The sequence below is a fragment of the Lithobates pipiens genome, unplaced genomic scaffold (genome assembly GCF_037356315.1).
Source record: "Lithobates pipiens isolate NorthernLeopardFrog02 unplaced genomic scaffold, aLitPip1_a1.2 Scaffold_23, whole genome shotgun sequence".
Classification (NCBI taxonomy): domain Eukaryota; kingdom Metazoa; phylum Chordata; class Amphibia; order Anura; family Ranidae; genus Lithobates; species Lithobates pipiens.
In genome coordinates this window covers 91,195,449-91,221,974 of record NW_027507785.1, presented here as the reverse complement: position 1 = coordinate 91,221,974, position 26,526 = coordinate 91,195,449, and the positions used below count along the sequence as shown (strand labels likewise).

General features: G+C 44.9%; 1 protein-coding gene across 5 annotated transcripts in view; it reads right to left on the bottom strand.

Moving 5' to 3' along the window:
* The window catches only part of ERC2 (ELKS/RAB6-interacting/CAST family member 2), a 1,374,577-nt gene that overhangs the window by 1,219,557 nt on the left and 128,494 nt on the right, over nucleotides 1-26,526 (bottom strand). The gene's annotated exons all lie outside the window — the stretch shown is intronic.

Below are 26,526 nucleotides of genomic sequence, written 5' to 3'. Positions count from 1 at the left end.
TGAGGAGTGATGAACCCCTAGACTACTGGGTGGGCAGGCTTGACCTCTGGCCAGAGCTTGCCCAATTTGCAATCGAACTGTTGGCTTGCCCCTCATCCAGTGTCCTGTCCGAAAGGACGTTCAGCGCAGCAGGGGGGATTGTGACCGATAAGCGTACTCGCCTAGCTCACCACAGTGTTAACTACCTCACATTTCTAAAAATGAATGAGGCATGGATCTCGGAGGAATTCAACACATGTGATCAGTAGACCATGTATATGTCTATAAACAATTTTTGGAATCAAGCACACAGACCTTCTTAATTCATTTGGCTCACTTCCCTGACCCAAAAAAGCACACCGTACTATATGCCCCTACCCTCCTCTTTGAAGAGGTTGAGCGGTGTCATATTTCTACTGGGGCTGCTTATTATGAGGGGTTCCCACCATCCCTGTGCTGTGCTGACTTCCTCCTGGGTGTTCTTATTATGAGGGGCTCCCACCATCCCTGTGCTGTGCTGACTTCCTCCTGGGGGTTCTTATTATGAGGGGATCACACCATCCCTGTGCTGTGCTGACTTCCTCCTGGGGCTGCTTACGGTGCTGCTGTCAGCGCTGTATGTCACGGAGCTGCTGTCAGCGCTGTATGTCACGGAGCTGCTGTCAGCGCTGTATGTCACGGAGCTGCTGTCAGCGCTGTATGTCACGGAGCTGCTGTCAGCGCTGTATGTCACGGAGCTGCTGTCAGCGCTGTATGTCACGGAGCTGCTGTCAGCGCTGTATGTCACGGAGCTGCTGTCAGCGCTGTATGTCACGGAGCTGCTGTCAGCGCTGTATGTCACGGAGCTGCTGTCAGCGCTGTATGTCACGGTGCTGCTGTCAGCGCTGTATGTCACGGAGCTGCTGTCAGCGCTGTATGTCACGGAGCTGCTGTCAGTGCTGTATGTCACGGAGCTGCTGTCAGCGCTGTATGTCACGGAGCTGCTGTCAGCGCTGTATGTCACGGAGCTGCTGTCAGCGCTGTATGTCACGGTGCTGCTGTCAGCGCTGTATGTCACGGAGCTGCTGTCAGCGCTGTATGTCACGGAGCTGCTGTCAGCGCTGTATGTCACGGAGCTGCTGTCAGCGCTGTATGTCACGGAGCTGCTGTCAGCGCTGTATGTCACGGAGCTGCTGTCAGCGCTGTATGTCACGGTGCTGATGTCAGTGCTCTGTATTACGGTGCTGCTGTCAGTGCTCTGTATCTCCTGCACCCTCTTGTTTGCCTACCCTGGTCCCTGACCTTCCCTCTCCTCCATTGCCTTCATTAGCTCCATAGTCCTGAATTGTCAGAACAATTTCCCAAATAAAAAAAAAATGCTTGTAGTTATCGATCCCAAATTCACCTCATACATGTATTATGCTATTGTCCAGGTGGTGGGACTACGTGCTACCCCCTAATAATTACCCCGTGGCCGCAAATTCGACCTAAAGGTTTGCGAAATTCGCCTCCCATTGAAGTCAATGGAGCCCGCGGCGAACGGTCGTTTTCGCGAACGTTTGTGTCCGTTCGCGTTTCGCGTTCGCGAAACGTCCCGTCGGAAGTTCGTCCATCACTATATAGATATATATATATTATATATATATGTAAAGCGCTGTGTAGATTGCCAGCGCTATACAGGTACCTGAAATAATAATAATAATAACAGCACAGTATACAAAATAAATCCTATTAATATAAAAATACTCTGCTCCTGCTACAGCACAGACTGCTGCACTAAATATGTCCACCAGAGGTCACCAAAGTCACAAATTTAAAAATCAGTTTACATTAAAGCGTATAAGAATCCTGCAACCGCCAGTCAAATTAGCGTAAGTGATACAAGCTCGCCAAACCCCTCTCATAACACTTATCACTAATGACACATTGATTAAAAAAAAAAAATTATGTTCTACAGCCCAGACCACTCTGCCAGTGCAGAAATATTGGAGCTGCCGCTGCTGACTTATTTTTGGATGTGCATGCTACAGGGCTGTCAACCCTTCACTATATAGAAAACCACCAGGAAGGAACATTCCACCCAAGAAAAAAAAAAAAAAAACATCTTTTGACTACTTCAGCCTCGGAAAGGTTTTACCTCCTTCCTGACCAGAGGACTTTTTACAATTTGGCACTGTGTTGCTTTAACTGGTAATTGCACAGTGATGCAATAGAGCTTTCTTTTGGTGCTATTTGATCACCTCTGCGGTTTTCATTTTTTGCACTATACAGAAAAAATAGCGACAATTTTGAAAAAAAAAAAAGAATGTTTTTTACTTTTTGCTATAATAAATATCTCCAAAAATGTTTTAAAAAACAAATTTCTTCATCAGTTTAGGCCAATATATATTCTACATATTTTTGGTAAAAAAAACTATGGGAAAGATTTATGACATTTTTATGGCATCTTTATTTTTTTATTTTTGAAGAATACATATAGGCCTAAACTGAGAAAAAATAGCTTTTTCAAAAAAAAAAGGGGGGATATTTATTATAGCAAAAAGTACAAAAATATAGTTTTTTTTTCAAAGTTTCGCTCTTTTTTTGTTTATAGCGCAAAAAATAAAAACCGCAGAGGCGATCAAATACCACCAAAAGAAAGCTCTATTTGTAGGAAAAAAGGTCGTCAATTTTGTTTGGGTACAACGTCGCCCGACTGTGCAACTGTCAGTTAAAGCGACGCAGGGCCAAATCGCAAAAAATGGCCCCGTCATTCAGCAGCCAAATCTTCCGGGGCTGAAGTAGTTAAAGTGGATGTAAACTCTCATCATTGCTAAACTACTTCCATAGTGCTTATCTCAAAGACCCATTTCACACCACACCGCCCATTGCGTCGGCGGTAAAACGCCGCTTTTTTTAGCGGCGTTTTACCGCTGAATTTGCGGCGGATTTGCGGCGCATTTCGGTCGCTGGCGGGGCGCTTTTACCCCCGCTAGCGGCCACGAAAGGGTTAAAACTGGCGGCAATACGCCGCAATAGCGGCGTTTTGCCGGTGGTATTACAGCGCTGTCCCATTGATTTCAATGGGGAGCAGCGGTGGAGGAGCGGTAAACACACCGCTCCTTCACCGCTCCAAAGAAGCTGCTTGCAGGACTTTTTTCTGACGTCCTGCCAGCGCATCGCTGTAGTGTGAAAGCCCTCGGGGCTTTCACACTACACAAAATGGTGCAGCTTCTTTAGGGCGGATTGCAGGCGCTATTTCTAACGCTATAGCGCCTGCAAAACGCCCTGGTGTGAAAGGGGTCTAAGGATATACATGCCTCCTGCATGTATCCTTACCTGTCAAATATCTCCCCTTTTTTCTCTTTTTAGCCCTGTGAAACTCTGGTTTCTGGTTTACACCCAGCATATCCCCTACCCAAAAAATATGATTATAAAATTGGAACTACCATTATTTTATTCTCAAGAGCAGGGGTCTCCAAACTATGACCCTCCAGTTGTTCAGGAACTACAATCCCCATCATGCCTAGTCATGTCTGTGAATGTCAGAGTTTTACGATGCCTCATGGGATGTGTAGTTCTGCATCAGCTGGAGAGCCGTAGTTTGGATTTCCCTGCTTTAGGGTGTCGGCTTTCAGAAAATATATAATTTTTGGGGGTTTTATGTCATTTTCAGTCCTAAAGTGATTTTTAAAATGTGTGCCAAAAAATGCAAAAAACGCTCTGGCTGTGAAAGGATTAAAGGATAAGTTCACCTTCTGGAACATGTTACCTTCTACCTGTAAGCTTTGTTAAGCCCCTTTCACACTGGGGCGGTGGGTGCGTCGGCGGTAAAGCGCTGTTATTTTTAGTGTCGCTTTACCGTCAATTTTGCGGTGCTATTCGGCCACTAGCAGTGCGCTTTTACCCCTCGGGTAGCGGCCGAGAAAGGGTTAAAACCACCGCAAAGCGCTGCTGTAGCAGCGCTATGCCGGTGGTACAGCCACGTTGCCCCATTGATTTCAATGGGCAAGAGCGGTGTATACAACGCTCCTTCACTGCTCCAAAGATGCTGCTAGCAGGACTTTTTTAGAGTCCTGCCAGCGCACCGCTTTAGTGTGAAAGCTCTCGGGGCCTTCACATTGGAGAGACAGAAGCTCCTCTTTCAGGGTGCTTTGCAGGCGCTATTTTTAGTGCTGTCGCGCCTGCAAAGCGCCCCAGTGTGAAAGGGGAAAGGGGTCTAAGTTAAAAAAGAAACTGACCCCTAACTTTTTTAGCTGGCTCCTAGATTCAAAGCAAATTTATCCTGATCTACTGGCATTATGATTCACTCTATTCTGTATGAAGAATAAAATTTGACCTATTGAGAAAATAGCCTAATAACATTTCATTTTGCCCCCATTCACAAAGAACGAATGTACATGCAACTTCAAAGGAGGATTAGCTCTGAACATTTTTTTAAAATGGGTCTTATCACATGATTCTGAGATGTTCAGCCTCTTTGGGTCATTGACTGATGCCACATTTAACTGACAATTGCGCGGTCGTGCAAAGCTGTACACAAATAAATGTCCTTTTTCCCACAAATAGAGCTTTCTTTTGGTGGTGTTTGATCACCTCTGCAGTTTTTATTTTTTGCGCTATAAACAAAAAAAGAACGACAATTTTGAAAAATATATATATATATATTTTTACTTTCTGCTATAATACATATCCAATAACAAAATTGAAAAAAAATTAATTTCTTCGTCAATTTAGGCCAATATGATGTATTCTGCTACATTTTTTTGGTTAAAAAAAATTCCCAATATGTATATATTGTTTGCACTAAAGTTATAGCGTCTACAAACTATGGGATATCTTAATGAAAATTGTATTTATTAATTTTTTTCCTAATAATGGCGGCGATCAGTGATTTTTAGTGGGACTGTGGCTTTGCGGCAGACAAATCGGACATCTAACTGACACTTTTTTGGGGACCAGTGACACTAATACAGTGATTAGTGCTAAAAATATGCACTGTTACTGTACTAATGACACTGGCAGAGAAGGGGGTAACATCAGGAGCTAGCAAAGGGTTAAGTGTGTGCCTAGGGGGTGCTTGCTAACTGTGTGGGGATTGCTGTGACTGGGAGAACACAGAGATCCATTTTCCTGCATAGCAGGAACACAAGATCTCTATGTTCTCCCATGTCAGAACGGCGATCTGCCTTGTTTATTTAGGCAGATCCCTGTTCTGCCTCTCTGAGCAATGATGACGGGTGTAGTAAATGTGCGGAAAGGCGGTCTGGAAGTGGTTAAAGGCCAAACGCTGCTTTTTTGGTTTGATAGACTTTAATGGAGAAACTTCAAAAAAGCATGTAGTGCGTTTTTAGGCTGGGTTCACACCGCTGCGGGGGGAGATCCAGATGTGATTCGCACAGCAAATCACATCCGATCTCCGTAGCGATGCGAGTTCAGCCATACAGATAGTATGGCTGAATTCGCAGCGCTCCCGCAGCAAACTCGCACGGGACCCTTTTTTGGGTCCGCAACAGAATCGGATCGCATGGGGGTTCACACCATGCGATCCGATTCCTGTGCGAGTCGGCAGATCGCACTGCGATATGCCGACGGATCTGGGGGTGTCATTAACATAACATTGACACTCCCAGCCGTCCGCATAGGGCAGTGTGAACTGCCGGCGGGAGTAATGCGATGCGGGAAAACGCCGCGGATTCGCGGCGTTCCCGCATCGCTATAGTGTGAACCCGGCCTTACAGCGATTTTGTGATTTTAACTGCCCAACAACAAAAAGTGCCTAAAAAAAGCATAAAAAAGGCAAAACACAAATCACAGTAAAAAAAAAAAAATGCAAAAAGCACTGCAGAAATTCTCAAAAGCAACATACAAAGGTGTGAATGGAGCCTAAGGGTGGTTAGCAATGGCATCTTTCCTACTTCTTGCCCAGAGCTTTCCTTTAACCCCTATAGTAGCAATCCAGCATAATTGGACACAGGGCTGTGTAGAGAACCTGGGACCCCATGACCTGTCTTTAAAAGGATCAGATTCAGGCTCATTAAAAAACGTGGATCCTGGCAGTCTTAAGCCACGTACACACGATCGGATTTTCTGATGGGAATTTTGTGATTACAGGCTGTTGGGGGAAAATCCGACCATTTGTACGCTCCATCGGAAAATTGTTGTCGAATTTTCCGCGGACAAATGTTGGATGGCAGGTTTTAAAATTTTCCGCAGACAAATGTCTGTTGTCGGATTTTCCAAGTGTGTGTACACAAGTCCGTCAGACAAAAGTCCAAAGTACAAACACGCATTCTCGGAAGCAAGGACAAGCTAGAAGCGGACGATCTTGTAAACTAGCGTTTGTAATGGAGAATTAGCATTTGTGACGTGGCAAATTATGAAATCTCGAAATGCAGCGCACAATTCTCATCTTCTTTTATGGGATAATAATGAAGCTGCTTTGCTGGTGATACTGATGGAGTTATTGCAAACGAAACAAAAGGCTTTTTTTTCTAGTGACATCAAGAATAATATTATTATGATTTTTTTTTTTTTTTATTTGTTACCACAACACCATTATCCTGTAGTTTTTTAAGATCAAAGATACAACTATGTTGGTGTCCCATGTTAATTTTACATTGTATTTTTTTAAATGTAACTGCCTACTCCCAAACTGTCATTTGAAGTAAAAGACATAGCCAAGTATCATTCCAAATTTTTTTTATTGTGCATTAAAAAAAGAAAACAAATACAATTAGACATGCTATCTGACAATAGAACTTAACCAAAAATTGCATTCTATGCATCCAAAAATATAGAAAATATACCAAATCAAATCATTATTCTTCAACCAAAAAATAAAAAAAAGCCTCATGCATGTGTTCTGCTTCTTAATATAGGTGGTCAACAATGGCAAGAGTTGGTGAAAGCAGAGGTCTGTCATCCGGAGATAATTCCAAAAATCATCTGGATTATTCTCCTGGAGCTCCCGCAGCAAAGGCATATGACATAATTTGTCACGATTAATAAAGCAACCAATTTTTGGTCCAAGAACTCCTCCTCCTGTTCCTGGATTGAACTTGGGTCAAAGCAATAACTCCAAGGACAATACATTCATACCCCACTGTTAAGTACACAATGGGGTTTATTTACTAAAGCTGGAAAGTGCAAAATCAGGCTCACTACTGCATAGAAACCAATGAGCTTCTAATCCCACCTTGTTCAATTAAGCTTTGGTAATAAAATCTGGAAACTCATTGGTTTATATGCAGAAGTGAGCCTGATTTTGCATTTTCTAGCTTTAGTAAATAAACCCCATTGTGTACTTAAAAGTGGGGTATTCCTGTAATAAATAACACGTTATCTCCTCCGATTCCCCAACATGTCTGGTTGACGAACGGCCGTTCAGAAACTGAAAATCACAAAATGAAAAGCAAATGAAAATTGCAAAATGAAAAGCGCGAATCAACACTCACCAAACTTCTACTAACACGAAATTAGCAGAAGAAACCCAGTGGGTGTCGCTAAAGAGCTGAAAAACCACGTAGTACATCACTACGTTCGTGTTTGTTGGCCCGAGTATTCCTTGCCGTTTGTATGCATGACAAAATCCAGGCACGCGCCTTCGGACAAAAGTCTGAGGTTTTGTCTGCGGAAAATCCGATCGTGTGTACGGGGCTTTAGGGTTATAATGAGCAAGATAGCAAGTTGTGCAATACGTATGACAGGACATAAAATTAGAGTCACTTAGCGAGTAGATTGTGTCCCTTGGGCAAGTTTGAATTTTAAAAAAAATGTTCAGATTTGACTAAAGCGCCTTATAAATCTGTGTGCGGTTGTGTCCTGCGGCACTTCAGAGGGATTCCGAAGTTGAAAGCCATTTAATTTCTTCTCCAAACACATACACTCATCTGAAGAATTTCACGTCAGGTGATGTTAAGGTGCGCAGAGCTTTTAATAAGCTTTAGTGGCAAATTAATGAGTTCCCCGGCATACATTTTTATCTTTTATCACAATGTGATCTTAATTAGGTTGAACAAAAAAGCTCTGGAATAAAGGTAATAAAGATTTGCTAAGTCAATAGCATGAGCCAGTTAAATATTTAATGCTCAGGATAAATGCAGCTCTACCACTTAAACACGGTAACTGGCCTGTAATTTCTCCTATTGAGTATTATGAAGACATCATTAGGAGAAGGTGTAGATTGCAGCGCTGGTCACTGACAGAACGCCATCTGCTCAGACATGTGGCGATCGTTTAAACTGACATCAGCCATTCTGTCTGGGTCACCACAGGATATTACCATAAACCCAAATGGCTTGGCAGCCTGGTGGCTGAAATTAAGCCGTGTCACTGCTAAATAACCGTCGCCTTCGAGGAAATAAGACCCGTGTCGGAGTAATTAAGTTGATTCTTTATAGGATTCCAAAATGGCATCTATGACTTTATACTGCCAGTAATTGAACAGATTATTAATACAATGTAGAAGAATGTGAAGCAATCAAATGGTGGAATAATAGTAAAGTTATACACAATCTCCATTCAATGGTGTAGAGAAGCATTTCTCTCTTTTTTTTAGTCATGCACCCTTTAAAAGCATGCAAGATCTCCGGGCCCCCTAGTCTAAGATGTAAGGAAAACAAATGGTACTTATCAATGGGAAACCTGAGCCTAGGACCACGCACACGACCACCTTAATTAAATTAACTTCACATGAGAAGCGCTCTGCTAGTGGTGCACCAAAATGAAAATTCCCAAACTGACGAAACTGAAAATTCAGAATGCACTTGGCCAAAAACTGAAATGAACAGTTAAAAAAAAAACATAATTTAATTAAAGTGGCTGGCATTTTAGTATTGAAGTCAACGGGATGCACTTTTGCATTGAAGTTAATGGGACGATATTTTAAACTGAAGTCTGTGGGATGCAATTTTGCATTGGAGTCACTAGGGGGCGTTTTTGCATTGAAGTCACTAGGGGGCGTTTTTGCATTGAAGTCTATAAGACGTGATTTTGCATTGATGTCTATGGAACGCGATTTTGCATTGAAGTCACTAGAGCAGCCCTGGGGTTCCTTCAGAGGTTGCTAGGGGTTCCTTGAGCTGTGGCTGATGAACCACCTTTTTGGTGGTGCCTACAGAGTTCAAATTTCAGCATCACATAGCAAAGATAAACACAAAATATCTTTTTAGCTGTCATTAAGGGTGGCATTCTGAGCACCACTTTAAGTGGGACATTCTTCCTATAGGCCACCAGTATAAGGGGTATTGTTCCTATTTGATAAATTGGTTTTAGTAAGGGTTCCTCGAGACCTGAAAATTATTTTTGGGGTTCCTCTAGGGTTAAAAGGTTGAGAAAGGCTGCACTAGAGGGTGTTTTGCAATCAAAGTCTATAGGACGTGACTTTGCATTGAAGTTAAAGGGATTGTAAAGGTAAACTAAGCACCTTCATGCGAGCTCTGGGGGGGGCTGGGGGGGGCGGTATTGTCAGATGTTTTTTCACCTTAAAGCGGGAGTCCACCGGGACTCCGCGTTTTTTTTTTTTTTTTAAAGCCAGCAGCTACAAATACTGCAGCTGCTGACTTTTAAAATAGTGACACTTACCTGTCCAGCGCGCCCGCGATGTCGGCACCCAAAGCCGATCTCTAGGTCGTCTGTCGGGTCCTGCCGCCGCCATCTTGGGTATGGGAATCAGGAAATGGAGCCTTTCGGCTTCATTTCCCGGTTCCCTACTGCGCATGCGCAAATCGCGCTGCGCAATAAGGATGCTCCCCGCTGCCTCTGGGATCTGTGTGTTTCCCAGCAGGCAGCGGGGCACTTGCGGGAAGGGGCGGGCACTTGCGGAAAGGGGCGTAAGTTACGCCCCTTTCCGCAGAGAGCTATCCCGGAAGTGGGTGCAGTTACCTGGATTATCCAGGTAACTGCACCCCCCTCCCCCCTGAAAGGTGCCGATTGTGGCACCGGAGGGGGGGAGGATTCCGATGAGCGGAAGGTCCACTTTAGGGTGGACCTCCGCTTTAATGCATAGGATGCATTAAGGTGAAAAAATGTGAACCTTTACAACCCCTTTAATTGGGCGCGACTTTGCATTTTAAGAGGAACTGCAGTCTGCTCACATAATTTGTAGTAAAAGCATCTTTGCTATTCTGAAGCTTCCCTCCTACCACTTTGCATATTATTTTATATATACTGTGATTCTGTACTTGCCAAATATGCTGCAGAAATCTCCCTCCACTGAGTCTGGCTGCAGCCATTTTAACTGTGGCAGCTGAAGTTGCTGCCTATTCACTTCCTGGATTTACACAGACACACGGAGACACACCTCCAGCTCTACAGCTCTCCTTGGCCCTCTTATGATTTACCCCCCTGTCCTGGCAAACTCTCACGAGAGTGAGAGAGAAAGAGAGCTGTGCATGACGTCATAAGCCTAGGCTAATGACCAGACAAGAAACAGGAAGTGGGCTGTATAAGGTATTTACTGGCAGAAAAAAATGTTTTACTATCCAAAGTTAACCACTTGCTGACCAGCCGCCGCAGTTTTACTGCGGCAGAATGTCACGACACGACATAACGTTCCATAACGTCATTTCGCCCTGTGGCCACTAGTGCTAGTACTAGTCACGTGCCTATGGTAGGCACTTTTGGCTGTGGAAACGGGTCAGCATGGGCACCCTGACCGCTCTGCAGCTACACAGCCTAATAAACAATAAACTGCCATGCCCATTGTTTCTGCTTTCAACACATCAACTTCAGGGACAACATGTTTACTTGTTGGAAGAAGAAAAATTGCAGCTCAAAAGTTCCAGACCTGTTGAAGACACCCGCCCCATAGGATCCTGCAGGTGCTGGCTCTGCTCAAATTAGGAAGGAAGGAAAAAAAATCCTGGACAGCCGCACACCGCTGAAGGCATCTTTATTGAAAGATTAAAATCCAAAAACAGTCATATCTTATGCATAGAAAACAGGGGAGAACAGATAACGCATTTCACATCACAACAGATGCTTAGTCATAGCCTTATGCCACGTACACACAATCGAAAATTTCAGCCAGCAAAAGACCGGTGAGAGCTTTTAATCAGAAAATGTGACCGTGTGTATGCTCCATCGGAATTTAGCTGGCTGAATTCCGGCCAGCAAAAATTTGATAGCATGTTCTTAATTTTCCCAATTGAAAAACTTTCTATCGGAAATTCCGATCGTGTGTATGCAATTCCGACACGCAAAAAACTCACGCATACTCACATTGCTCAGATTCAACTACGAGATGAAGCTATTGGCTACTGGCTATTGGCTACTAGGTATTGAACTTCCTTTTTCTAGTCCCATCGTGCACATTGTACGTCACCGCGTTTTTGGCGGTCGCAATTTGGTGTGACCATGTGTAGGAAAGACGGTTTGAGTGGAATTCCGTCATAGCAACATAGCCATAGTCATGTTTGCTTGCTGCCCAATATATCCCACTGATTTTCAGACATTGTAGCGTAATAACCAATGTTAATCAATGTTAATCTGAGCTATGACTAAGCATCGGTATTAATGGTGTGAAACGCGTTAGTGTTTTATCCCATGTTTGAACAGACTATCATTTAATAAAGGCACTTATTTTTGGAGTGCGGCCATCAAGACAATCTTTCTGTTCTCAACCAATGTTATTAACTTAACCTGTCAGGTATATATGGATCAGTGTATATAACTGCCTGCAACTAACCGACATCAACTAAACTGGGTGGAAAACTATTGATCAAAAAGTGGCTACACCCAATCAGATGCAGTCACTGTTCCGGTATACAGGCAGAAGCGGGTATCTAAATAAAATAGCCAGCAATGGAGTTTCAATTGGGGGTGAATCAATTGAATTACCCTTGTTCAACTCACGGGAGAAAGCAAAACGCGTATAACAAGCTTTATCCCAAAGGGGGGAAAAATTAGCATTTAGGAAAATGTAAATGCAGATAACGATCCTTAGAACTAAAAAAAGGGTTAAAACAAGTTAAAAAAGAAAAAAAAAAAAGCTAAACACCACAGCACGGCTTTGGAACAAACACATTTTATGTGTTACATGTATCAGATTCACAAGGCAATGTATTTTTAACAAGTGAGAGTGAAAAAAGAGCAGAGTGTATAACAGGGCACAGAGGAGCGCCGGCCGTGCTTTGTCAGCCCAGCAGATAAAATGATTGTAATGAATCACATCGCCTGACATCTGGGCAGTACCAGAGGGCAACACATATAAGACCACAGTCAGATGGGGAAAGGACAGCAAAGGACAGAGCACAATCACAGACATGATCATAAAGAGGATTTTAAAGGTGCTATATCCTTTATATCCTTTATTTCCTTTATATCCTGTATATGCGATACACATCATTTGTATCACTCTACACAATGTAGAGCTTTCCTGGTTCAAAAAGACCGATCATCAAATGTGACCTCACCACCGCCATACTTCCCATTAGAGACAGGGCTGGTGCAAGGATTTTCGACACCCTAGGCCAGTGATGGCGAACCTTGGCACTCCATATGTTTTGGAACTACATTTCCTGTGATGCTCAACTACACTGAAGAGTGCATGAGCATCATGGGAAATGTAGTTCCAAAACATCTGGGGTGTCAAGGTTCGCCATCACTGCCCTAGGCGAAACCTAATTTTGCCCACTCCCATTGGCTCAATCCCTGACTCCACCCATTTGCCCTGCCCATGTGACAGTAGGTGGTGCTATACCGGAAGCATCGGCTCTGCTTCCTCTAGCTCTGGCTTCAGTACTGCACTGCGCCTCTAATTACACAACCAGATGGACGGAGCAGCTGCCTGAGACTGAGTTAGGTCTCTTTCACACGGGATGGATGCGTAATGATCCGCTTGCTCAGCGAGGATAGCTCCGTCGATCCCCGCTGAGCAGGGAGATGACAGATCCGTATCTGCACACTGCTCAGGGACGGACCTGTCAGAGCGTCGCTCACCCCTATGGGGGATCGGATGAGGACGGACCGCAGAGTCCATCGTCACCCGATCCGATCCGCAGACGGATGGAAAAGTAGGTTTTTCCTCCGTTACACTTTTTTCGGATCGGGTCGGATGTCAGGGGACATGTCACCGCTGACATCCGATGCTCCATAGAGGTCTATGGAGCATCCGTTCAGGTCCACCTAAAAAACTAACAGGCGGACCTGAACGGATTGTTCGTGTGAAAGAGGCCTGCAGAGCATGCAGACACGGAGGGAAACCAGTGGCCGGGCGACCCTAGACAGCAGTGCGCCGTAGGCAATTGCCTAGTTTGCCTAGTGGTAGCATCAGCCCTGGATAGAGATAGAAGATTACAGCAGCCATACAATATTTACCTTTATTATACAAAGCTATGTATCCCACTGGAGCTGACAATAAAATTACAAAAACCATCTGGCGCCAGGAAACTGGGACATCTGTTGCACAGGGAACCTTCTGAATGTCCCACAAGAGCCCAAAGAGCAGCTGTGTGGGTGAGAACACCAGGAGGGGTGTGAATCCAAGTAAAAACATTCAGGGGCAACACAATTGAAATCGCTGATCGGGACAAACAATCAAAACACTCAATGAGATAAAATCATGTGCCGATTTAATAATAACGGACTTGGATGTACAATTATCTAGACATCTCGTTGCACAGATGGAACAACGGCAAAGCGTGCTCCTCACTGTGACCTTAAAGCCCCATACACACTATCAGATTATCTGCTGAGTTTTTCCTTCAGATTTACCAAAACCATATAATATGAGGACAAACCTTAGGAGTTTCAATGTGTATGCAATCAGGCAGGCCCTTGCACTACATGGTTTTGGTAAATCTGAAGGAAAAACTCAGCAGATAATCTGATAGTGTGTATGGGGCTTAAGAAACAGTCGGTGGTGGACTGGCTTGGTGAAGTGATGCTGCGATGGCAAAACCTTCATGTGTTCCGGGATGTCACTAGGAGGAGGGAAGCGTGTGCAGAGCCGGATGGACAATATGAAGCCTCGATCGAATCCCCAATGATATGTGGCAGAATGATGGAACAGCCACAAAACAAGGAAGGGACTGAGAGGCCGCCAGAGCAGCCATCAACCGGAAATTACAAAGATAATACAGTTCTAATTATTATTTGTGAGCAATATAAAGTGCACTAGCCTTATAAACTAAAGTGCTATAATTAAAAGTGTATGTATTTGCACATTAATATATGTACAGTATGTATAGAAGATGCTAATGTTTTAACCACTTCAGCCCCGGAAAAATGTCATCTTCCTGACCAGACCATTTTTTGCAATGCGGCACTGCGTCGCTTTAACTGACAATTGCGCTGTCGTGCAACATTGTACCCAAACAAAATTGATGTTTTTTTTTTCCCCACAAATAGAGCTTTCATTTGGTGGTATTTGATCACCTCTGCAATTTTTATTTTTCGCACTATAAACAAAAAAAGAGCGACAATTTTGAAAAAAACTATATTTTTTAATTTTTTGCTATAATAAATATCCCCCCCAAAAAAAAAAAAAATTTCTTCCTCGGTTTAGTCCGATATGTATTCTTTTACATTATTTTGGTAAAATAAATCGCAATAAGCGTATACTGAAAAGTTATAGCGTCTACAAATAGGGGATAGATTTATGCCATTTTTATTATCATTTTTTTTTTTTTTTACTAGTAATGGAGGCAATCTGCGATTTTTTTATTGGGACTGTGACACTGCGGCGGGCAGATCAAACACTTTTGACACTTTTTTGGGACCATTGACATTTACAGAGACATCAGAGCTAAAAAAAAAAAAAAAAAAAAGCCACTGATTACTGTATAAATGTCACTGGCAGGGAACGCATTAGTGTGAATTGAGGCTTAGGAGCACAGTCACCTTTAATTACAGCACTTTAGTTTAAAGGGCTAGTGCACATTATAATGCTCACAGATAATTAAAGCAGAACTTCACTCTGTCAATCAACATTGACTATTTTTAATCCTTATACTGCTAGCATTAGTAAATAAATAGGAAAGTATATCATATTTACTTACATCAGGGGTTGACAAATTTGCTTGGAATCTAGGAGCCAGCTTAAAAAGTTAGGAGCCAGGTCCGTGACGGCGATCCGGACCTGTCCCTGGCCTGACGAGACGAGTGAGGGGAAGATAGCAGCGCCGTCGCTGCCCCCCCCCCCCCCCCGTCTCCAAGTCATTGCCAATAGCTCTTAGAGGGACATTTTATTTATTTTTTTCAAATGACAATTTTTTTTTCAATTGCATTTTAGTGTAAATATGAGATCTGAGGTCTCTCTGACCCCAGATCTCACATTTAAGAGGACCTGTCATGCTTTTTCTATTACAAGGGATTTTTACATTCCTTGTAATAAGAATAAAAGTGACACAACATTTTTTTTTAAAAGAACAGTGGAAAAAAAAAAAAGTTAAAATAAGCAGAAAAAATAATAATTTTTAAACGCGCCCTGTCTTGCTCGCATATAAAATCGGTGTTCGAACCACACATAGGAGGTAGCGCCGTGATCGGTAGAGCGAGAGCAATAATTCTAGCCCCAGACCTCCTCTGTAACTCAAAACATGCAACCTGTAGAATTTTTTTAAACGCCGCCTATGGAGATTTTAAAGGGTAAAAGTTTGTCGCCATTCCATGAGCGGGTGCAATTTTGAAGCGTGACATGTTGGGTATCAATTTACTCGGCGTAACATTATCTTTCACAATATAAAAAATAATTGGGCTAACTTTACTGTTGTCTTATTTTTTTATTAACTAAATTATTTTTCCCAACAAAAGTGCGCTTGTAAGTCCGCTGCACAAATACGGTGTGACAGACAGTATTGCAACAACCACCATTTTATTCTCTAGGGTGTTAGAATAAAAAATATATATATAATGTTTAGGGGGTTCTAAATAAAGGGAAGAAGAGGCAGGTAATCTAAAACAGGCAGAGGAAACTTTGCAGAGGAAATTAGCATTGCTGGTTTGTCATACCAACAGCGACCACAAGAGGGCGCCAGATTCCATAAGGAATCATAGGACCGCAGAAGGCCTCAAAGCCGCGGCCTAAATTTTCGGCCGCCGGCGGAACGGCCCGACGCGATCACGCTGGGGGGGTCCACAGAGACAGGATACCCCCAGCTGTGCTGCCCCAGGCGCGAGGTCACTATTTCTAGTCGCCAATGCGACCTGGCGCCCGGGTTTTGTCGAGCCCTGACTTACATAGTTACATAGTTAGTAAGGTTGAATAAAGACACCAGTCCATCCAGTTCAACCTGAGTGAGTGTCTACAATTGCCCCTATCCCTGTACATTGCACAATCACATTGGTCCCTACCCTCAAAGAGCCCACAATCCAAGGTCCCCAATTCATATATTAGGGCCAATTTTGGACAGAAGCCAATTAACCTACCAGCATGTCTTTGGAGTGTGAGAGGAAACTGGAGTACCCGGAGGAAACCCACGCAGGCACAGGGAGAACATGCAAACTCCAGGCAGGTAGTGTCGTGTTTGGGATTCAAGCCAGCGACCCCTTTTACTGCTAGGTGAGAGTGCTAACCACTACACCACTGTGCCGCCCTTACTTGTTTCAAACTTTTTTTTACATTTCTTCAGTTACTTCCTGGTTTCTTGCCTAGGCAAAAGATAACATTCATCCCAGGAGTCGTCAATTGGGGAGGAAGAGTTTGTAAGCTAAGCCCGTGTATTGTGGGCGCACAGGCACCGCCCCACCAGCCATGCGCCTGGCCCCTCTCAGGACGCCACACGCATGGATTCCTATGGCGGGAGGGGGTGGTACTTTTTGAAGCACCTGATTAGAGCCAGAGGCTCTAATAGGTTTCAAAATAGGGTGGGTTCAGAGCGCAGAAAGTGCGCCCTGATCCTACCCAATTGTGTGATGATAGCAAATAAATTTTCACTATTTTTACACTAACCTTCCTCCCCGTCAATCAGGAGGCAAGGCATCAGACCTATTTCCTGATTGGCCAAAGCGCCAGGCCACCCTGGCGCTTAGGAAGAGGAGCGGAGGAGACACATGCTGGAGCGGAGGTCACCGCCACTCTGGTGCACTCGGAGAAGAGCTGCTGCCTGGCGGTAAGTGCCTGACCACAGGAGATCTATCCAAGCTACGAGCCACATGTGGGGGGGGGGGGCTGGGGGTGCAGAGCCATGCAATGGGGTGCTGTTAGAACCTTGAGCTACAAGGGGGGGTGCTGCTGTCAGAGCCCAGAGACGGGAGTGTGGCGAGTGTGCTGTCAGAGACGAGTCCCGCGTGTTGGGGTCGGTGGGCACAGTGGCTGCATATGATGGGCACAGTGACTGTATTTAGTAGGCACAGTGGCTGCACATGATAGGCACAGTGGCTGTATTTGGTGGGCACAGTGGCTGCACATGATGGGCACAGTGACTGTATTTGGTGGGCACAGTGGCTGCATCTGATGGGCACAAGGGCTGCATTTTATGGCAAAGTGTCTGTATTTGATGGGCACAGTGGGTTGCATTTGATGGGCACAGTAGCCGCATTTGATGGACACAGTGGCTGCATATAATGGGCACAGTGGCTGCATTTGATGGGCAAAGTGACTGAATTTGATAGGCACAGTGAGGCTGCAATTGATGTTTTTTTCTCAATTTTTCAGTTTGTTTGCGCCCCCCAAAAAAAAATTTGGACCACCAGCCACCACTGCTTGCATGCTTGAGCTAAGGGCAGATGGATTTCAGGAAGTAAATGCTACATGAATCATCTGCCCTTACTCAAAATGGCCATGGCCAGAAATGCTAGGGGGGTGTTTTTCAAAGTGATTTCTCCACAAAATAAAGCATGAAGACATGGATGGATGGGCAAGTTTGCTTTTAATATTAATAATGATATCAATAGCTTATTCAGTTTGTGGTGCTCAGATGCAGTGTAGCTCCACTTTAATTAGCGCTGTGTTATTTTCATTAAACTTGTACTTAAAGAGGAAATAAGCCCTGATGGGTTTACTTCCTCTTTGATTCCCTGCAAAGGTAAAGCATAATAGACTACTATGCATCGCATAGTAGTCCATTATGTGTCACTTACCTGACACAGGAGCCAGCGAAGTCACCGCTGTCCCCTGTAGTCCGGAGCCTCCATCTTCTTGGTGGGTCTCGCTGCTCCGCCGCTGTCATTCGTTGGAGCTGCGATGACGTCACTCCCGTGCATGTGCACGGGAGCCGCCACTCGCGGCTTAACGCCGTTAACTGCGGCACGCTCAGTGCGCCTGCACGCTGCTGTCTTTCGGCAAATATCTCCTAAACTGTGTAGGTTTAGGAGATATTTCTTGGACCTACAGGTAAGCCTTAACCTCCCTGGCGGTATGATTATTTCAGATTTTAGGTGCTGAAAGCAGTACAATTATTTTGCATGAAAATTTGGTGTTTTATATTGTAGTCTTGTAATTCTTAGGAATAACTCACTTAAATCTGTCCAAACCAGAGTCTAGCAGACATCCCGGGTATGATAAAGTTTAAAAAATGAAATCATAAATTATAATATAATAAATAACTATAAATAATTATACCAAATAATAATATAACAATAATAAAAATTATTCAATAATGTAATCAAATCAAAAACACTGAAATTTTCTCAGTTGCAGAATTGTCACTGTTATTACTTTTCAGTATTTGATGATGGATCTCCCCACAAATCACTATCCCTCAATTCTGCGAGTGATTCCAATTTATTATCGCTGTTTTCTAGCTGGTCTAAAATCATTTTTGATGTAAAGTGACAGTTTTGGTTGCTATGGACAATCTCCAGTTCCCAGGCATAAAGAATATTTTTTATAATATAAAACTGCATGCAGGACACTGGACAGACCTTGAGGGACAAAGGGGATGTAAAATAATTACATACAGCAATGTAATCTGTAAGATTACATTATACTGTATGTATACTGTGTGTTTCACTTTTTGAATTTGGCGCCGGTCTCCATCCCTGTGCGTCACAACGCTCGCAAGGAACGGAGATCGGCTCCGTGATGAATCGAGCGGAGGAGGAGCCGCTCGTACAGCAGGGGGACATCGCTGGATCCAAGGGAGAAGGTAAGTAAACCTCCTCCTGCATACAGCGATGCGGTCCCGAGTCTGGCTCGGGGTTACCGCTTTTGGTACAAAACTTCCACCCCGAGCCAGACTCGGGAACACCGCCAGGGGGGTTAATCTAGGCTTACCTGTAGGTCAAAGTGGTTTGTAAGGGTTTACAACCACTTTAAGCACCTGTGTACGGGCATGTGTGCCTGCACGGGATGCATAGATGTTTTACATATCCCTGTGCAGGCAACCCCATCCATGCCAACTGGGAGGCAGGGGCTTCATGGATACAGTCCCTGCTCCCAATTTGACTTCCACATTGGTGAGGGTGCGTAACTCATGCTGTCTGCGTTTGGGCACACGCAATCACACCCACACAGATGTCAAATTAGGAACAGCAGCTGTGTTACATGTGTATCTGTGGCAGCTTAAAATAGGAAATATATTATACTTACCTGCACTGTGCAAGGGTTTTGTGCAGAGCAGCCCTTATCCTCCTCTTTTGGGGTCCCCCATTAGTGCTCCTGCCCCCCCCCTTTAACTGAGTGCCCCCATAGCAAGCGGGGACACTTGTGCATGCTCGCTCCTGAGCTCCACTCTCTGTATCCATTGACATCAACCCCCCTCTTCCCCCTGCCTCCTGCTGCTGTCTCTGAGCCAGTGAGGAGGAAGACAGCCAAAAGACCCTCTGCTCCCATGCACATCAGTGGATCAAGTTTGGCTCAAATAAGTATAAGGTGGGGGGGACTGCAAGCAGAAGGTTTTTTTACTTTCATGCACAGTAATGCATGAAAGGTAAAAAACCTTCAGTCTTTAGAACCACTTTAAGCTATACTAATTCTGAAGTTAAAACCCTGTGAGAATGCAATTGTACTTGTTGAAGCAGAATTTAAGCCAAAATAACAAGATAAAAGTTAATAGGCCATTAAAAGATAAAATAAAAAAGCAGCGCTGGCTGCAATATTTACTATTAATTCAGAGCTCTCCCTGCAGTACCAGGTGAAATTCACATACTTACACAGCATGCAAAAAAAGTATGTATTAAAGCGGTTCTTCACCCTAAAGGGGAAGTTCCGCTAATCTGATCCCTCCCCCCCTCCAATGCCACAATCGGCACCTTTCAGGGGGGAGGGGGGTGCAGTTACCTGGATAATCCAGGTATCTGCACCCACTTCCGGGCAGACCGCCGCAGACCCCCGCAGACGCCCCGTTGTGTTCTGGGAAACACACAGTTCCCAGGACACAGTGGGGGATCTGAAGAGACGCGCATCTTTAGGCCTCATTCACGCTTGCACTGAGGCCCATACACAGTGTAATTGTTTACGCAGTTGGAGGAACTAGGTGTTGCATACAGGCAGCCGATTAAGACCCCTTTCACACCGCCGAGCCTATAGCGTTGGCGGTAAAATGCTGCTATTTTTAGTGGCGTTTTACCGTTGGATGTGCAGTGCATTTCGGTCGCTAGCAGGGTGCTTTTACCCCCCGCTAGCGGCTGAGAAAGGGTTACATCCGCCCGCAATACACACGCAATAGCGGCGTTTTGCCGGCGGTAATACAGCGCTGCCCCGTTGATTTCAATGGGGAGCAGCAGTGGAGGAGCAGTAAACACACCGCTCCTTCACCGCTACAAAGAAGCTGCTGGCATGACTTTTCCCTGACGTCCTGCCAGCGCACCGCTCCGGTGTGAAAGCTCTCGGGGGCTTTTACATTGGAGACAAAGGAGCAGCAGTTTGAGGGCGGATTGCAGGCGCTATTTCTAATGCTATAGCGCCTGCAAAACACCTTTGGTGTGAAAGGGGTCTTAGTCTATGGGGATGCAGCAGTTGCACGGACAAAGTTCATCCTCATTTGATAGACATGTGGGTGCAGGAGAGCACCCCCAAATGCAGATAGTATGATTTTAGGCCACTCACCCTCACTCCTGTTAAATTAGGGCGGGCAGCTTTGTCAGTGCAGCCGGTGCATCCCCACAGACTTACATGGGTCGTCTGCTCGCAACATAAACAATATTAGTTATGCCCCATACACACGATCAGAAATTCCACCAGCAAAAGTCCGATGTGAGGTTTTTTGCTGGCGGAATTCCTGCCAGCAAAAGCTTGAGAGCAGGTTCTCTATTTTTCTAACGGAAAAAGTTTTGATCGGAAATTCTGATCGTCTGTAGCAATTCCAACGTGCAAAATTCCTACGCATGCTCAGAAGCAATTCAACGCATGCTCAGAGGCATTGAACTTTATTTTCTCGGCTCGTCGTAGTGTTGTACGTCACCGCGTTCTTGGCGGTCGAAAGTTCAGAGAACTTTTGTGTGACCGTGTGTATGCAAGACAGCTTGAGCGGAATTCCGTCAGAAAAAACATCCAAGATTTTTCAGAGGAAAACTCCGATCGTGTGTACGGGGCATTAGAGTGTAACATGAAGCATGTTATAGTCTGCAGCCCCCAACCTTTAAAGTGTCTCCCCCTAGAGCAGTTTGGGGGTTCTTCTTCTTGCCGGCTCCTGTCAAATTTGAAAATGACGCGGCTGTACGAGGCTCCGTTCCCACAGCCGTGTCATCCATTCGCACAAAGCATGCGAATAAAAAAAACTACCATGGCAGAGACACTCGCAGTTCTCAATGGAATAGAAGTGCAGTGATGTCACCACCCTTATAGTCCATTTACACTTCCTGCAGCCCTGTAACCAAACATCTATACACTGGTACCAGGGGCAGACTGACCATTTGGCCACTCGGGCACTGCCGGAGGGCCCTGTGCCACTAGGGCGCCCGATCAGGGTTGCCAGCCCCAGTAAAACCAGGGACAGTATGTAAAAATCTGTGTTTTTTTTTTTTACATCTGTCTCTAAAATGTCCCTTACCGACATCCTTTTGGTCTAAAAATCCTGAGATTATAGCTGCCCCACCTCTCCAGTACCTTCTCAGCCATTAGAAACATGTCTGTGTATACTGTGTGATTGTATACTGTGTGTGTGTGTGTTTGTGTATACTGTGTGGCCCCATAATGTCTGATTGCCTGGGGGGCCCCATAATCTCCTATTGCCCGGGGTCCCCATGAGTTGTCAGTCTGCCCCTGACTGGTACTAACCAGCAGCTGCAGAAAGAGTTTTGCATTACCCCCCAATCCACTGCTATGTATGTTCAATAAATATAGATACATTTATTATTTTTTCCCAATAGATGGACTTAAAGCAGAATTAAACCCTACATGAAAAAATTTAATATATTGCCAATCATTAGATGTGGTAGATGCATTTGTTTTCTTTTTTATGCCACGTACACACGATCAAACAAGCGGGTGGAAAAGTCCGGCAAACTCAAGTCCGCCAAACAATCCCCCCGTGTGTAGCCTCCGGCATACTTTTTTGACCCGAAAGTACGGCGGACTTAGAATGCCGTGTTGCACTCCTTAGGCCGCGTACACACGGGCGGACTGTTCGCCCAACTTTGTCCGCTGAACAGTGTTTCAGCGGACAGTCCGCTCGTGTGTGGGCTTCAGCGGACAGTTTCAGCGGACAGTCTGACGAACAAAGTTTTTCGGAAATCCCGTAAAACTGTCCGCTGAAACTTGGTTTGAGCGGACAGTCCGCTCGTGTGTAGGCTTGTTCGTCAAACTAAGTTCCGCGCATGCTCAGAAAGGATTTACACGCCGAAGGTTGCATTGCAGTGTATAAGACGTCGTTTTTCTAGTCCCGTCGTACGTGCCGTTCACGTCATCGCGCACGGTTTCAGCGGACTGTTCGTTCATCGTGTGTGGTCAAGTCCGCTCATGCTAATTTTGAGCGGACTGTTTGACAAACTGTTTGACGAACAAGGTTGGGCGAACAGTCCGCGCGTGTGTACGCGGCCTTACACTTCCTTACCTGTTTTCACCTGGTGATCTGCCCGGTAACACCACTGTATTAGGCAACAGAGACACCTATGGACAGCAGCATTGTCAGTCTGTGGGGGGGGGGGGGGGGGTTAGGGGTGTTAGTTGTACTATCAGGTTAAATACACTAACAAATTGAAGCCAAACTCCAGTTAATACTTTATAAGTAACAGGAGTATTTTTGTTTTTCATTTTGGTAGTTGCTCCAGCTTAGCTCCAGAGCTTAGCAAATGAGCAGAAGCTCTGCTGACTTCCATCATTCCATCATGTGCAAGCAAAATGCTTTTTTTTTTTTTCATTTTTCTTGCATATGATTGGGTATTCTTTGTAAAGTGAAGCTTTACCCCATTTACTAAGTCTTAGAGCAACTACTTTGCAAAGTGCACAGTCTATTTGCCTTTAGTAAATCAACCCCTTTGTATCTATTATATCTGCCTTGAGTTCGTCTTTAAGACCCCTTTCACACTGGGGCGGTTTTCAGGTGCTTAAGCGCTGGCAATAGCCTCTACTAAGCGTCTGAAAACTGCCTCCAATGCATTCAAGTGTGACTTTTCACACTGGGGCGGTGCACTTGCACGACGTTCCGAAAAGTCCTGCAAGCAGCATCTTTGGGGCGGTTATTTAGTGTTCCCAAAACACCATGCCCCTTGGAATGAATGGGCAGCGCTTCTAAAGCGACCTGAAAAGCATTTCGGAAGTGTGGCAACACGGAAGTTTTTAACCCCTTCTTTGGGGTTAAAAGTGCCCTGCTAGCGCCCAAAAAGCGTCACTTAAGCAGTGTTATGAGCATAATCCATTCCCGGAGAATGCTTGTAATCCAAAGCTCTCACATATCAAAGCAAATTTCCCCACAGAAGTCAATGGAAACAAAGATAATTTGTTCCGCATTGACTTCTATTGCATGCAATATCACATGTGGCCAGATGTGGGGGGGTGCCGGAGAGCCTTGGAAATACTCGGGGCGGCTCGGCTGAATTCAGAAACCCTCTGAAAGGCTCAGAAACACTCGGGAACAGACTATTTCCGAGTGTTTTCAATTGATTTGGAGTATTTCGGAACGGCTCCGAACCATTCCAAGTGTCACTGGCGCCTCACACCTCTGGCCAAATGTGGTACTGCTTGAATTCTGCTCGTTTTGCAAGACAACACTCGCAAACTCAAAAAAAGTCAGGATTTTTTTTTTTTAAAGTTGCTTGACTTTCCAAACCCTCGTTAACCACGTTACTCGTTCCACTGTATTTATCTTCTTGACCAGGATGATTCCAGTCCAATGGCTTTTCTTGCAGCAGACAGGTACAAAGTGTTTGCGTATGCTGCAGTGGTCCGTATCTCTTCTGTAAAGGAGACAGGTTTTCACGCTGTTAATCGGGTCATAACTGTCATTTGAGTGTAATCACCAGCTGGAAACAGATGTGTTCAGCTCCTGAGCCACTTTCTTTGACTAATGATGAGCAAATCAATTCACAAAACAGGTTAATCAGCTAACTTGTAATGTATTGATTTTCCTGAATCTATGCATGCATTTATGTATAAAATTAGTATTTCTGAGTTGCATGATTCTGCACAGATCTGCATGAAAATATTCAACCAAATACAAAATGAGGGAATAAATGACTTTTCTGAATGAATCGTCACTTTCTGTGCTAATGACTGTTAACTGCTTGCAATGGTCAGTATACAGTTGCATTAGAGGTGTATTCACACCTCCACATTGGGGGCCACATGAAGATTACATGTGAGCAGCCTGGTGGGGGGCTGCCGGTTCCCACACCTAATCACATTTATTCGCTTGTAATCACTCATGCAACAATCACATGCAAGTGACCGGCCCCGGGTGCCCTGGCCAACGGCTCCCGCTGTTGTCTGTGCCATCTGTGAAAGGAGGAAGAACTGGACTACCTGTGGAGACAGCGCTGGATTGAGTGGTGTCAGGTAAGTGTTTGAGGCTAGGGGGGGGTTTAGTGCCAGTGTTCTGTCGATCTGTGCCCTCTGTCGAAAAGTGCCCTCGCATGCACAGAACGGAAGGGCACTCCAGCTGATTTCCCGATCAGCTGGCATGATGTAACCATATACACACATCGTAGGAGGCTTTTTCGACAGGAGATACCATTTGACAGGCACAGTTAAATGTTATGCAAACATCGGAGGGTTATATTGTGCCTCGCTGTTGCAGCGCGGGGTCTGGTTTTGTCTGTTTTGTCTGTTTTGCAGGGCGATTTTGCCTGTGTCTAAGGGCGGGTTGCAACACACCCACAACCCGCCCTGTAACAGCGAGGCTCAATCTGACAACTATGGTCTCCCTCTGCTCTTTGCATAGCTTTCAATTGTGCCCATCAAATGTTATCCCCCTGTCCGAAAAAAGCCTCCTACGATGCACGCATGTGCTATGGTGACGTCACGCCAACTGACTGGGAAATCAGCTGGAGTGCCCTTCCGTTCTGCGCATGCGTGGGCACGTTTAGACGGAGGGCACTATCTGGTTTCCACGAGCCGCTCTGCAGTCTCCTAAGTGTGAGACATAGCCGGGTTACCTCCAGCATCTCGCGGACACTACTACAAGGATTTTGAACTCTTGGATAGTGATGGCCGAACGGTTCGCCCGGCGGTCGTTTCGCGGCGAATTTCCGACTTTCGCCGTCCGCGGGTTCGAACGCCTTTTTCCGTCGTTCGCCCCGGCGGACTTACGTGTTTAATGTATACAAGAACTTTAACCTTTCGTGACACGTTTATCATGTGTTACAGGACAACCAATTGAGACATGACAGCTCATGGACACTTGGACATTCCCCCTAACCTATAAATACACCCGATCCGGTGGCCATTTTACATTCTTTCTTCTGTCACTGTAGGGAAAGGATCCTGTGTGGAGTAGGGACAGAGAAAACGCTAGCTATTTGGTACACAAAAGTTCTTTTCAGGACTGGTATAGGTGTTAGGTCAGCAGCCTGAGTTTCTTTTGTCAGTTTAGATAAAGGGACAGAGCGCTGTATGCTGCTATTTTAGGGACAGCTCAGCCAGATTAGTCTTTCTTCATCATCATCATCATCATCATCATTAGCTGTTACTATCAGGTCCACAAAAGAGCTGTTCCAGCTAATCGTTCCAGCCTACTCTTTTTTGCCAATTTGTATAGGGACAGGCAGGAAGCAGTGTGTCAGGCAGTGAGGATAATTTTAAAGACTTGCTGTTACTATTAGTTCCACAAAGGTTCTTTTCAGGACTGGTATCAGTGGTACGGTAATAGGCTTGTACACGTATAATATTCTTTCTTCCAAATATAGAAAGAATATTATACTTGACTGCTGCCCTTCTGCTGCAGTCTGCTAATCATTCACAACTCACTTGTTCCACAAAAGTTCTTATAAGGACTGGTAACTTGGTCTGTCTAGGGTGCTACGGTACATAGGCTTGGGTGCGGTACAGTCTGCTGTTCTGTAAGGACCGCTATCGGTCCACAATAGATAGGGTTGCCGTGCACTACTGCTGACCGCTGCCCTATACTGCAGCAGTCCTTCAGCGGTATAGGGACTGACGCACAGTCTGCTAAACACTAATACACAACCTGCTTGGTCCACAAAAGTTCTTATAAGGACTGGTAACTTGGTATAGGGTGCTACGGTACATAGGCCTGAGTGCGTTACAGTCTGCTGTTCTGTAAGGACCGCTATCGGTCCACAATACATAGGGTTGACGTGCACTACTGC